We start from the raw sequence: 13334 nt of genomic DNA, 5'->3' as shown, positions 1-13334 counted from the left end.
CAAAAAAAGGGAGGGGCGCGCAACAAAAAAAAAAAAAAAAAAAAAAAAAAAAAAAAAAAAAAAAAAAAGTAAAACTTCAGTTTACCAAAAGAAAAATTTTAAATGGCTTTCTATTATTTATAGCATAAAATACAAACTCATCTTCCACTTTCATATTTTAAATACTAGTTTTTTTGAGTCCCGGCCTTTGCTTCCTTCCTTTCATATATAGTGCACCATCCTTGATTAGTCTTAGCTTCAGTTAGCTTCAGTTACCACATGCCGTGTCTATTAGGGTCTTTAATTCTATTTATTTCTGTAGACGGAAACGTGCCATTATGTTTTGGTTCATGCTTGGTTTATTATATCTAATAAATGTTAGATTTTAACAATCTATTAAAGTTTTTATTTCAAAAGGTAATATATTCCTATTCAAAGGGTACAAAAAGAGGTGCTGTGAAATCTCTCCGTCTCACCCTTGCCCTGGCACCTGATTTACCTCTCTTTTGAGGTATCTGGTGTTACCAGTCTTTTGCATCTTTTCAGAGAAATTCTAAGCAAATACATATGTATATTCCCAATTAAAAAAAACCAAAAAACAAAGTAATGGTAGTATATTAAAATCATTTTACGTCTTAACGTAAAGAGCATTCTCCTTTATTTTACCATTGAAAATAAATGCATTATAAAAGCTGCATTATATGGAAGTGCCGTAATTTACCTAACCAAGCATTTATGTTATTTCTGCTCTTCTTCTGTGTAGAAGACGTGCTCTCCTGAATAACCCTGTGCATGCCTCCTCTCGCAGTCATTCCGCACAGTCATTTAACGTGTGGTTATTGAGTACAGCCTGTATAGCAGGCGTGTACTGGGGAGGAAGTAGTGAACAAAATAAACTCATCCGTCCCTGTTTGTAGCTTATGTATATGCAAGCGTGTCTGTGGGATAAAGTCCTGCAAATGAAATTTCTAGGCTGAAGGGTGTGTACTTAGTAGATATTGCCAGGTTATCCCGCCATAAATATCACGACAATTTGTTTTTTTCTTTTTGGCTGCATTGGGTCTTCGTTGCTGCAAGCAACCTCGTTGCTTTCTCTAGTTGTGGCGAGTGGAGGCTACTCTTTGTTGCAGTGCGCAGGCTTCTCATTGTGGTGGCTTCTCTTGCTGCGGAGCACGGGCTCTAGGCGCGTGGGCTTCAGTAGTTGTAGCACGTGGGCTCAGTAGTTGTGGCTCACGGGCTTAGTTGCTCCGTGGCATGTGGGATCTTCCTGGACCAGGGCTCGACCTGTGTCCCCTGCATTGGCAGACGGATTCTTAACCACTGCGCCACCTGGGAAGTCCCTGTCATGCCAATGTAAAATTCTACTAGCAATTTTAAGAGTGTTTTTTGCTCTTTGCCTGAAAGGTAAAAGATTAAAATTAGTGTTAAATGTAATTGAATTTCTTTTCTCTTTCCCTGTCTCCCACTCTCCCTAACCCTCTCCGTTGGGTCTTAGTTGTAACATGCAGCATCTTCTGTTGCGGCTCACAGCGTCTACATTGTGGTGCACGGGCTTCTCTCTAGTTGTGGCGTGTGGGCTCTAGAGCGTGTGGTCTTAGTTGCCCCACAACATGTGGGATCTTAGTTCCCCGACCAGGGATAGAACCCACATCCCCTGCATTGGAAGGCATATTCTTTTTTTAAATTTTAAAAATTAAAAAAATTTTTTATTTTATTTATTTATTTTTGGCTGCATTGGGTCTTCTTTGCTGCGTGTGGGCTTTCTCTAGTTGTGGCGAGTGGGGGCTACTCTTCATTGCGGTGCAGGCTTCTCCTTGCAGTGGCTTCTCGTTGCAGAGCATGGGCTCTAGACATGCGGGTTTCAGTAGTTATGACATGTGGGCCCAGTAGTTGTGGTGCATGGGTTTAGTTGCTCCGCGGCATGTGGGATCTCCCCGGACCAAGGCTTGAACCTGTGTCCCCTGCATTGGCAGGCAGATTCTTAACCACTGTGCCACCAGGGAAGCCCTGGAAGGCAGATTTTTTTTTAATTTTAATTTTTGAATTTTATTATTTTTTTATACAACAGGTTCTTATTAGTCATCAGTGTTATACACATCAGTGTATACATGTCAATCCCAATCGCCCAATTCAGCACACCACCATCCCCACCACCCGCTCCCCCGTGGCTTTCCCCCCTTGGTGTCCATACATTTATTCTCTACATCTGTGTCTCAAATTCTGCCCTGCAAACTTGTTGATCTGTACCATTTTTCCAGGTTCCACATACATGCATTAATATACAATATTTGTTTTTCTCTTTCTGACTTATTTTACTCTGTATGACAGTCTCTAGATCCATCCACGTCTCAACAAATGACTCAATTTCGTTCCTTTTTATGGCTGAGTAATATTCCATTGTATATATGTACCACATCTTCTTTATCCATTCGTCTGTTGATGGGCATTTAGGTTGCTTCCATGACCTGGCTATTGTAAATAGTGCTGCAGTGAACATTGGGGTGCATGTGTCTTTTTGAATTGTGGTTTTCTCCGGGTATATGCCCAGTAGTGGGATTGCTGGATCATATGGTAATTCTATTTTTAGTTTTTTAAGGAGCCTCCATACTGTTTTCCATAGTGGCTGTATCAGTTTACATTCCCACCAGCAGTGCAAGAGGGTTCCCTTTTCTCCACACCCTCTCCAGCATTTGTTTGTAGATTTTCTGATGATGCCCATTCTAACTGGTGAGAGATGATACCTCATTGAAGTTTTGATTGCATTTCTCTAATAATTAGTGATGTTGAGCAGCTTTTCATGTGCCTCTTGGCCATCTGTATGTCTTCTTTGGAGAAATGTCTATTTAGGTCTTCTGCCCATTTTTGGATTGGGTTGTTTGTTTCTTTAATATTGAGCTTCATGAGCTGTTTATATATTTTGGAGATTAATCCTTTGTCCATTGATTCGTCTGCAAATATTTTCTCCCATTCTGAGGGTTGTCTTTTCATCTTGTCTATGGTTTCCTTTGCTGTGCAAAAACTTTGAAGTTTCATTAGGTCCCATTTGTTTACTTTTGTTTTTATTTCCATTACTCTAGGAGGTGGATCAAAAAAGATCTTGCTGTGATTTATGTCCAAGAGTGTTCTTCCTATGTTTTCCTCTAAGAGTTTTATAGTGTCCGGTCTTAAATTTAGGTCATGAATCCATTTTGAGTTTATTTTTGTGTATGGTGTTAGGGAGTGTTCTAACTTCATTCTTTTACATGTAGCTGTCCAGTTTTCCCAGCACCACTTATTGAAGAGACTGTCTTTTCTCCATTGTATATCCTTGCCTCCTTTGTCATAGATTAGTTGACCATAGGTGTGTGGGTTTATCTCTGGGCTTTCTATCTTGTTCCATTGATCTGTGTTTCTGTTTTTGTGCCAGTACCATATTGTCTTGATTACTGTAGCTTTGTAGTATAGTCTGAAGTCAGGGAGTCTGATTCCTCCAGCTCTGTTTTTTCCCCTCAAGACTGCTTTGGCTATTCGAGGTCTCTTGTGTCTCCATACAAATTTTAAGATTTTTTGTTCTAGTTCCGTAAGAAATGCCATTGGTAATTTGATAGGGATTGCGTTGAATCTGTAGATTGCTTTGGGTAGTATAGTCATTTTCACAGTATTGATTCTTCCAATCCAAGAACATGGTATTTCTCTCCATCTGTTGGTATCATCTTTAATTTCTTTCATCAGTGTCTTATAGTTTTCTGCATACAGGTCTTTTGTCTCCCTAGGTAGGTTTATTCCTAGGTATTTTATTCTTTTTGTTGCAGTGGTAAATGGGAGAGTTTTCTTAATTTCTCTTTCAGATTTTTCATCATTAGTGTATAGAAATGCAGATTTCTGTGCATTAATTTTGTATCCTGCAACTTTTCCAAATTCACTGATTAGCTCTAGTAGTTTTCTGGTGGCATTTTTAGGATTCTCTATGTATAGTATCATGTCATCGGCAAACAGGGACAGTTTTACTTCTTCTTTTCCAATGTGTATTCCTTTTATTTCTTTTTCTTCTCTGATTGCCGTGGCTATAACTTCCAAAACTATGTTGGATAATAGCCGTGAGAGTGGATATCCTTGTCTTGTTCCTGATCTTAGAGGAAATGCTTTCAGTTTTTCACCATTGAGAATGATGTTTTGTGTCAGTTTGTCATATATGGCCTTTATTATGTTGAGGTAGGTTCCCCCTGTGCCAACTTTCTGGAGAGTTTTTATCATAAATCGGTGTTGAATTTTGTCAAACGCTTTTTCTGCATCTATTGAGGTGATCATATGGTTTTTATTCCTTAATTTGTGTATATGCTGTATCACATTGATTGATTTGCACATACTGAAGAATCCTTGCATCCCTGGGATAAATCCCACTTGATCATGGTGTATGATCCTTTTAATGTGTTGTTGCATTCTATTTGCCAGGTTTTGTTCAGGATTTTTGCGTCTATATTCATCAGTGATATTGGTCTGTAATTTTCTTTTTTTGTGATATCTTTTTCTGGTTTTGGTATCAGGGTGATAGTGGCTTTGCAGAACGAATTTGGGAGTGTTCTTCCCCCTGCAGTTTTTTGGAAGAGTTTGAGAAGGATGGGTGTTAGCTCTTCTCTAAATGTTCGATAGAATTCACCTGTGAAGCTTTCTGGTCCTGGACTTTTGTGTGTTGGAAGATTTTTAATCACAGTTTCAGTTTCATCACTTGTGATTGGTCTGTTCATATTTTCTGTTTCTTCCTGGTTCAGTTATGGAAGGTTATACCTTTCTAAGAATTTGTCCGTTTCTTCCAGGTTGTCCATTTTATTGGCATATAGTTGCTTGTAGTAATGTCTCATGTTCCTCTGTATTTCTTCAGTGTCAGTTGTTACTTCGCCTTTTTCATTCCTAATTCTGTTGATTTGAGGCTTCTCCCTTTTTTTCTTGATGAGTCTGCCTAATGGTTTATCAATTTTGTTTATCTTCTCAAAGAACCAGCTTTTAGTTTTATTGATCTTTGCTATTGTTTTCTTTGTTTCTATTTCATTTATTTCTGCTCTGATCTTTATGATTCCTTTCCTTCTGCTAACTTTGGGTTTTGTTTGTTCTTCTTTCTCTAGTTCCTTTAGGTGTAAGGTTAGATTGTGTGAGATTTTTCTTGTTTCTTGAGGTAGGCTTGTATAGGTATATATTTTCCTCTTAGAACTGCTTTTGCTTCATCCCATAGTTTTTTGATCGTCGTGTTTTCATTGTCATTTGTCTCTATGTATTTTTTGATTTCCTTTTTTATTTCTTCAGTGATCTCTTGGTTATTTAGTAACGTATTGTTTAGCCTCCATGTGTTTGTGTTTTTTACGTTTTCTTCCGTGTAATTCATTTCTAATCTCATAGTGTTGTGGTCAGAAAAGATGCTTGATATGATTTCAATTTTCTTAAATTTACTGAGGCTTGATTTGTGACCCACGATGTGATCTATCCTGGAGAATGTTCCATGCACACTTGAGAAGAAAGTGTAATCTGCTGTTTTTGGATGGAATGTCCTATAAATATCAATTAAATCTATCTGGTCTGTTGTGTCATTTAAAGCTTGTGTTTCCTTATTTATTTTCATTTTGGATGATCTGTCCATTGGTGTAAGTGAGGTGTTAAAGTCCCCCACTATTATTGTGTTACAGTCAATTTCCTCTTTTACAGCTGTTAGATGAGGTGCTCCTATGTTGGGTGCCTATATATTTATAATTGTTATATCTTCTTCTTGGATTGATCCCTTAATCATCATGTAGTGTCCTTCCTTGTCTCTTATAACATTCTTTATTTTAAAGTCTATTTTGTCTGATATGAGTATTGCTACTCCACCTTTCATTTGATTTCCATTTGCATGGAATATCTTTTTCCATCCCCTCACTTTCAGTCTGTATGTGTCCCTAGGTCTGAAGTGGGTCTCTTGTAGACAGCATATATATGGGTCTTGTTTTTGTATCCATTCAGCAAGCCTGTGTCTTTTGGTTGGAGCATTTAATCCATTCACATTTAAGGTAATTATCGATATGTATGTTCCTATTACCATTTTCTTAATTGTTTTGGGTTTGTTTTTGTAGGTTCTTTTCTTCTCTTGTGTTTCCCACTTCGAGAAGTTCCTTTAGCATTGGTTGTAGAGCTGGTTTGGTGGTGCTGAATTCTCTTAGCTTTTGCTTGTCTGTAAAGCTTTTGATTTCTCCATGGAATCTGAATGAGATCCTTGCTGGGTAATCTTAGTTGTAGGTTCTTCCCTTTCATCACTTGAAGTATATTGTGCCACTCCCTTCTGGCTTGTAGAGTTTCTGCTGAGAAATTGTCTGTTAACCTTATGGGAGTTCCCTTGTATGTTATTTGTTGTTTTTCCCTTGCTGCTTTCAGTAATTTGTCTTTAATTTTTGCCTATTTGATTACTGTGTGTCTTGGCGTGTTTCTCCTTGGGTTTGTCCTGTATGGGACTCGCTGCATTTCCTGGACTTGGGTGGCTGTTTCCTTTCCCATGTTAGGGAAGTTTTCGACTCTAATCTCTTCAGATATTTTCTCTGGTCCTTCCTCTCTCTCTTCTCCTTCTGGGACACCCCCTATAATGTGAATGTTGTTGCGTTTAATGTTGTCCCAGAGGTCTCTTAGGCTGTCTTCATTTCTTCTCATTCTTTTTTCTTTATTCTGTTCCGCAGCAGTGAATTCCACCATTCTGTCTTCCAGGTAACTTATCTGTTCTTCTGCCTCAGTTATTCTGCTATCGATTCCTTCTGGTGTAGTTTTCATATCAGTTATTGTATTGTTCATCCCTGTTTGTTTGTTCTTTAATTCTTCTAGGTCTTTGTTAAACATTTCTTGCATCTTCTCGATATTTGCGTCCATTCTTTTTCTGAGGTCCTGGATCACCTTCACTATCATTATTCTGAATTCTTTTTCTGAAAGGTTGCCTATCTCCACTTCATTTAGTTGTTTTTCTAGGGTTTTATCTTGTTCCTTCATCTGGTATGTAGCCCTCTGCCTTTTCATCTTGTCTATCTTTCTGTTAATGTGGTTTTTTTTCCACAGACTGCAGGATTGTAGTTCTTCTTGCTTCTGCTGTCTGCCCTCTGGTGGATGAGGCTATCTAAGAGGCTTGTGCAAGTTTCCTGATGGGAGGGACTGGTGGTGGGTAGAGCTGGGTGTCGCTCAGGTGGGCAGGGCTCAGTAAAACTTTAATCTGCTTGACTGTTGATGGGTGGGGCTGGGTTCCCTCCCTGTTTGTTGTTTGGTTTAAGGGAACCCAACACTGGACCCTACCTGGGCTCTTTGGTGGGGCTAATGACAGACTCTGTGAGGGCTCATTGCCAAGGAGTACTTCCCAGAACTTCTGCTGCCAGTGTCCTTGCCCCCACGGTGAACCACAGCACCACCCCCCCCCCCCCCCCCACCTCTGCAGGAGACCCTCCAACACTAGCAGGGAGGTCTGGTTCAGTCTCCCATGGGGTCTCTGCTCCTTCCCCTGGGTCCTGATGCGCTCACTACTTGGTGTGTGCCCTCCAAGAGTGGAGTCTCTGTTTCCCCCAGTCCTGTTGAAGTCCTGTAATCAATTCCCACTGGGCTTCAAAGTCTGATTCTCTAGGAATTCCTTCTCCTGTTGCTGGACCCCCAGGTTTGGAAGCCTGACGTGGGGCTCAGAACCTTCACTCCAGTGGGTGGACTTCTGTGGTATAAGTGTTCTCCAGTCTATGAGTCACCCACCCAGCAGTTATGGGATTTGATTTTACTGTGATTGCACCCCTCCTACCATCTCACTGTGGCTTCTCCTTTGTCTTTGGATGTGGGGTATCTTTTTGGGTGAGTTCCAGTGTCCTCCTGTCGATGAGTGTCCAGCACCAAGTTGTGATTCTGGTGTTCTCACAGGAGGGAGTGAGAGCACGTCCTTCTACTCCGCCATCTTGGTCTCCAGTCTTTCAGTGCAGATGGGCACCATCCAGTCATTGAGGGCCATATGAACAGTAGAGCCAAAGCAGCAATCAGAAAAGTCAGGCTCATGCAGACCTTTGGTCTTGGTGAGTTAATCACGATGCTCCCAGGGCCTTATCTCCAAACTCCAAAACTCCACACTCCAGAGGCCCACCTTTGGAAGTGCTGCCTCCCCTTCTGCACCTGGAAGGCAGATTCTTAACCTCTGGACCACCAAGGACGTCCCTGAATTTCTTTTAAATAGTCTATAATATAGATTACTATTATAATCTATAATAATACAAATTTGGCGTGTTTTTGTGTGTGTGTGTTAACACTTCAAATATTTTAAGCAGTAACCAAAACCAAATTTAGCTATCAGAAAACTTTTATACTGAATTTAAAACCATAGCCTAAAATATCTGCACAATGGGTTTGTCATTTATTTTTCTTGTTTCTGAATCTCCTAGGAGTAAAGCAGTACTGACTTGATACATTGCTATGTTATCAAAACCTTATGAGATTAAAAAAAAAACCCAACCTTCTCAGACCACCCAATATATTTGACTACCCATTAAGGTCGATTCCCCCCACCTTGTCCTCTTTCTCATAGCTCAGGACCTGATTACTTCTTCCAAAGTGATTCAAACCAGAGCAGACAAGCTTTCTTGCTGTAGTTTGACTTTATTATATGTGAATAACACATAAATTTTACTCTGTTGTAACCTGGTGCCTCTCCCTCAGGAAGTGTATCCTCTCCTCTGTGAACGTGTTCTGTCCAGTCTGCTGGCCATTAGCCGCATGTGACTACTTAAATTTAAGTTAGTTGAAATTAAGTGAAACTAAAAATTCAGTTTCTCAGTCACATTAGCCACATTTCAAGTGCTTGATAGTCACGGGTGGCTGGTAGCTGTCACGCTGGACAGTGCAGGTCTACGACACACCCACTGTTGCAGAAAGCCCTGGGCAGTGTTGGTCTAGAGACCTCACCTCCTGGAGATGGGGGTGGGAGTGGAGAATTGTCGATGAGACGTTTCTGTCCTCCTGGAATTCACATTTATAGCCTGCCGCAGACTCAGGTTGCTCTAATTATCACAGTTCCTATTGATAATCAGTTGGTCCCAACTTGACCAGTGGGAACCCTTTAAGTACATTAGCTTCCTTGTCCTTTAGCATTGCTGTTGCTTTGAATTTTCAAAAGTTATCCCTGCTTTCTGTGATAATCGATGACTTCAGACCACCTGGTGTTTTGCGTTTCTCCCCCCCTCAAACCTGCTGCAGATCTGAAATCCGCTGTCTGTGAGGAGGCCTCTTCCTTTCATCTTAGCATTTGGGTCTGCCTGAGGGTGGGCGCAGGGTCACAGTGCCCCCCTTCCTGTTGGAGTCTGTGGTAGTGACAGAGCTGGGGGCACAGGCCTTTCTGAGGTCATGAGTTCCCACTGATTTTTGTGTCTTAGTCACGTATTATTCTGATTTTCATACTGTGAGGTTTCATTGACTACTTGCACACTGGTGTTCAGTCAGATCTCCGCTGACTAGAGACCTGCGCATCTGTTTCCTCATCCAGCAGATATTTAAGGGCCCATGACTTGTGAGGTGCTCTGGTGAGCTGGTCAGCTTGCTTTGGGTGGTTCAAACTTAACTCACCCCGTCCCTACTGAATCTGCCTTTCCTTCTGACTTTTTGCACGTTCACTCAGGCTGGAAATCTGGACACCTTCACTTTCAAATCCAATTCAAGTCAGACAGTAAGTTCCTTTGACTTTATCTCCTCTATAACTTTTTTATCCTGACCCTTTCTCTCCCTCCCGCCTCTTTTCTTGTCTGACCTGTGTTTGTCCTGATCTCTTAGCTTCAGTGTCTGTCTCGTTCCCTTTCCTCCAGCATCTGCTGGCTTCCTCTTGGGGTAGAACGCAGACTCCTTAGCCTGCCATGCTAGACACTGCATAGACCCTCTGCCAGCCCTTTATCCATCTCCACATTGTGTATTTTCTCTAATAGTAACCTTTCTCTTTCTGCTGATTGGTCTTTTAGTGAAAACGTGCTTCATTGAGCTTATTTTGATGTTGTTTCCCACAGCTTTAAGACCGGAGAGCCTCTTTCCCCCTAGTTACTAATGCTTGCAAACTCCAGCTGTTATTTTAAACCCTATTTCCTAGCCTTTTGTGACGAAGTCCTTAATAGTTGTCACTCCTTTTATTACTCTGACTCCAGTAACCTTTTATTCCCATTAGGACTTTCAAACCAGCTGGTCTTATCTTCTTGTGTACTTAAACCCCAGACTTGGGCTTCCCTGGTGGCGCAGTGGTTGAGAGTCCGCCTGCCGATGCAGGGTACGCGGGTTCGTGACCCGGTCCAGGAGGATCCCACATGCCGCGGAGCGGGAGGGCCCGTGAGCCATGGCCGCTGGGTGTGCGCGTCCGGAGCCTATGCTCCGCAACGGGAGAGGCCACAACAGTGAGAGGCCCGCGTGCCGCAAAAAGAAAAAACAAACAAACAAAAAACCAGAGTCTGTCACTGTAATCATTACTTTAAATGTATTCTGTGCTCCCTTTTCTCAAGTGGTCATATTTTGTGTGACAAAACTACATCCCTGGCATTTCCTGCCTACGCCGTCTCTGTGCCCGTAACACGTAATTTAGCTGAAAGAGAAACGTCACGGGGAACAGGCTCACTTTGCCGTTAGCACAACCTGAGGCGGGCCTGTCGCGCTCTGTCCCCTCCCACCCCTGTGCCCTCGCTCTCCCCCGAAGGCCCTGCTTCGGCCTGGCTGAGGACTTGCCCCTGGTCCTCGCCCTGGGGCCACCTCGTGCACCCAAGGCCCCACACGGCGCTTCCCCCCACCCCCCGCCGTCCATCCTCACGCCGCTGGGTCTTCCCCTCAGTGACACGCTTGCTGGACGACTCCACGCCCCCTGTCGGCCACACCCCTGTTCCTTTTTCCTTGCAGCAGATGCCTTGAAAGCGTTGTCTTTATCTCTGCCTCCAAATCTTGCCTCTTGTTTTCTCTGTGCTTTAGTCCACACTGCTGCTCTGAACCCGCTCCTGTGGCACTGCCAGCCCCCCTGCCAGGACAGCCCCAGTGGCAGTTTAGCAGCTCATGGGTCCCGGGGCGCCAGATGCTCGGGTTACCGTCTCGTCTCCTCTTGCTTTTCCTCCTCTTTAACTTAATGGTGGAGTTCATCCATCAGGGAGGCCGACCTGTCCTTCCTCGATGGTCTTGTCTAGTTTCTTGGCTTAAATAATGCTTAATGTGCTGAAGGCTCCCGGACGTCAGCCCCGGCCTGGATCGCTCTCTGCGTGGCCAATGTGTCTGACCGGCGGCTGGACACCTCACATCCCCTGTCCCATCACCCTCCCCAGCCATCTCCAGCTCGGGCCAGAAATTAGAGTCCTTCTCTTCTCTTTCTCCTACACCCCATGCTGTTCTGTCAGAACACCTGCCCAGATCTGAGTTTCCATGTCCGAGTTACTGGACTCACTGGCTGCCCGGCCTCTGTCCTTGCCCTTGTCCCTGTGGTTTCTCCCCACACAGTGGCCAGCGATCCTTCCTGAAGGAAGTCAGGCCACGTCCCCTCTGCTTGCAGCCCTTCCGCGACTCTACTTTTTTCTTGTAATAAGAGCCCCAGCCCTTGCGATGGCTTCGAGTTCCTATAAGATCTGGTGTCTTTCTGCCTTTTTCACATCGTCTACAACCCTCCCCAGCTGGCTGGCCTCTTGATGTTGTACGACTGGGCTGGCACCTTTCTTCGTGGTGTGTCTGCTGGTGCTTCTGGGAACGTGCGTCCCCGGGCAGCCACCACGCAGTGTGTCCTCTGTCTCTCTCAGCACTCTGCTCGCTGAGGCTCCCGCAGTTAGGACCACGGCTGGCCTTCTGCATGCGCCTCCTGCCCAGCAGCCTGGACCCCTCCCGCCTGCTCTGCTTCTCTCCCAGGCCCCTGTCACCTCCTAACACAAGTCCCCTGCGATCCGTGTTTCGTTCTTTGTATTCAAGGACTTAACAGTACCTGATAGATAGTAGATATGTTATAAATGTTGCTTTTGCATTTTTAACTTTATTGAGAAATAACTGAAATATATAACTGTAGGTATTAAAGTTTACAGTGTGATGATTTGATATATGTATGCGCTGTGGAATGATTACCACAATCAAGTTAACTCTGTGTGTGCGTGTGCGTGGTGAGAACACTTAAGATCTGCTCTCAGTTTTCAGTGCACAGCACGGTGTTGTTAACTGCAGCCCATGCTGCCACTGGCTCCTCAGAACTTGTTCTTTCCTATAAGTCAGAGTCTGTGTCCTTTGACCTGTGTCTCCCCATTTCCCTCTCCCCCCAGCCCCTGGAAACTGCTGTTCCGTTCTTTGAAGACAGCTTTTTTTCCCCCTAAGATTCTACATATAAGTGATGCCATATAGCATTTGTCTACCTCTGGCTTATTCGGCTTTGAACTCTTAACTCATTTAGACTTAACGCGTTACCGTTTTAGTAGTAATGAGTTTGTTTTCCCACACGATGGCAGTGGTTGCCAGTTAGACATTGCTCGTCTCTCGGTTGCACCCACAATTTATAAATAGGAAGGCAGGCGCTCAGGAAGGTAATGACCTTGCTCCAAGCGCTTCCAAGGCACAGAGCTGGGATTCGAACCTTAGCCTCAGCCGGGTGCCGAGCCACCTCTGTGGTGTTAACACCCTGCGCAGGAGCCCTCTGAGCCCTAGTTTCTCCCTCTGCTGCCCGCGCTGCTCTGCTGACTGCTGTGAGTCTTCCGAGAGGGTGGGTGGTATCCAGGCACACGCGTGTTCGTGAGGCAGGCTTGGCCCAGCTGCTGGAGACGCTTTCTTGCTTCTGCCTAAACTTTCCTCTGCTCTCAGTCACTTGCCATAACTTGTACCCAGGTGGCTGCAGGTAGTGACTTTTGTTCATAGGTTGCAAATAGCTTCCAGGCATTTCCAGGAGTTTCTGAACTTATGTCATTCGGTCCATCTGAAACAACTCATTTTCTTAGACCCGGTTCTTCTCATGAATTCCTGAGAGACCCAGTTTCAGGGCTGGGAGTTCTGACCTGGAATCTTTTATTCTTTTTGCTGCTTCTGCTCTTCCCTCAGTTAGTCATGGATTCCTGTTTCTGTTTTTTTCCCCACATAACCCCATCCATGTCTCTCTGCTTCACTTGCTGTCTTAGCTTAGACCTTCATCGCCTAGCACAGTGTAGCGCGCTGGCTGCCAAGTGGCGTCTCCGCCTCCTCTGTGTCCTGACTTCCGGATGGCATGAGGTGAGACTCTAGCCTGAACCCCACTCCTTCTCCTGAGAACCCAGTGTCACTGACATTCCTTTTGCTGCTGTCTGTGATAGGCTGGCAGTTCTGTTTTGTTGATGTGTCTTGTCTCTCCTCTCGCGTTGTTTCAGTTCTAGTAATGCTTTCCCTCCCCCCCCCCCCCCCCC

At 43.9% G+C, this 13334-nt stretch overlaps 1 protein-coding gene across 1 annotated transcript in view; it reads left to right on the top strand.

The window, feature by feature from the left end:
* The window catches only part of CPAP (centrosome assembly and centriole elongation protein), a 55308-nt gene that overhangs the window by 27574 nt on the left and 14400 nt on the right, over positions 1 to 13334 (top strand). The window lies entirely within an intron of this gene.

This window comes from Lipotes vexillifer, unplaced genomic scaffold, assembly GCF_000442215.2.
Source record: "Lipotes vexillifer unplaced genomic scaffold, Lipotes_vexillifer_v1.1 scaffold2648, whole genome shotgun sequence".
Classification (NCBI taxonomy): domain Eukaryota; kingdom Metazoa; phylum Chordata; class Mammalia; order Artiodactyla; family Lipotidae; genus Lipotes; species Lipotes vexillifer.
This window is presented reverse-complemented; position numbering and strand designations above follow the sequence as displayed.